Genomic DNA, 579 nt, shown 5'->3' on the forward strand with positions numbered 1-579 from the left:
ATCGGCCACATAGAAGGACAAAGCCAACCGACCTACCATGCTTTTCTGCCATACTAAAGGGTTCCCCATCTAATAGTCCCACCTTGATTTTTAATATCAAATCCCACCAATTTATATGGATTTGCATGTTGTCTTAAATATCAGCAAGTCACCTCCAAAACCAAGAAAGAGAGGAAACATCATACCAAAAGGAGAGAAAACTCCATAAAATGAAGGGGACATGGACGATGCAACCATGTTGTATTGGCTCTAATTAGAAGGATTTGTGGGCTTGGCATGATGTGATTGGCTCTAATTAAATTAAATGAGAAAAAGAGCATGCATGGCTCTAATTAAATTAAATGAGAAAAAGTACATGCATAGCTCTAATTAAAGAAAATGATGACATGATAAAAGCGTACATGCAGGACGCATATGCCGCGTTAATGGGCATTTTGGTGAATGGCGAAACTAGCATTTTTCTTAAATCAATGCATCATTTTTCTCCCCCGTTACAACGCACAGGCATTTGTGCTAGTCCTACAAGATTTTCAAAACATGCCCCCCACTCAATGTCAACATGGGTCCGCCCCTGTTCTC

Source organism: Triticum aestivum, chromosome 2A (genome assembly GCF_018294505.1).
Source record: "Triticum aestivum cultivar Chinese Spring chromosome 2A, IWGSC CS RefSeq v2.1, whole genome shotgun sequence".
Lineage (NCBI taxonomy): Eukaryota > Viridiplantae > Streptophyta > Magnoliopsida > Poales > Poaceae > Triticum > Triticum aestivum.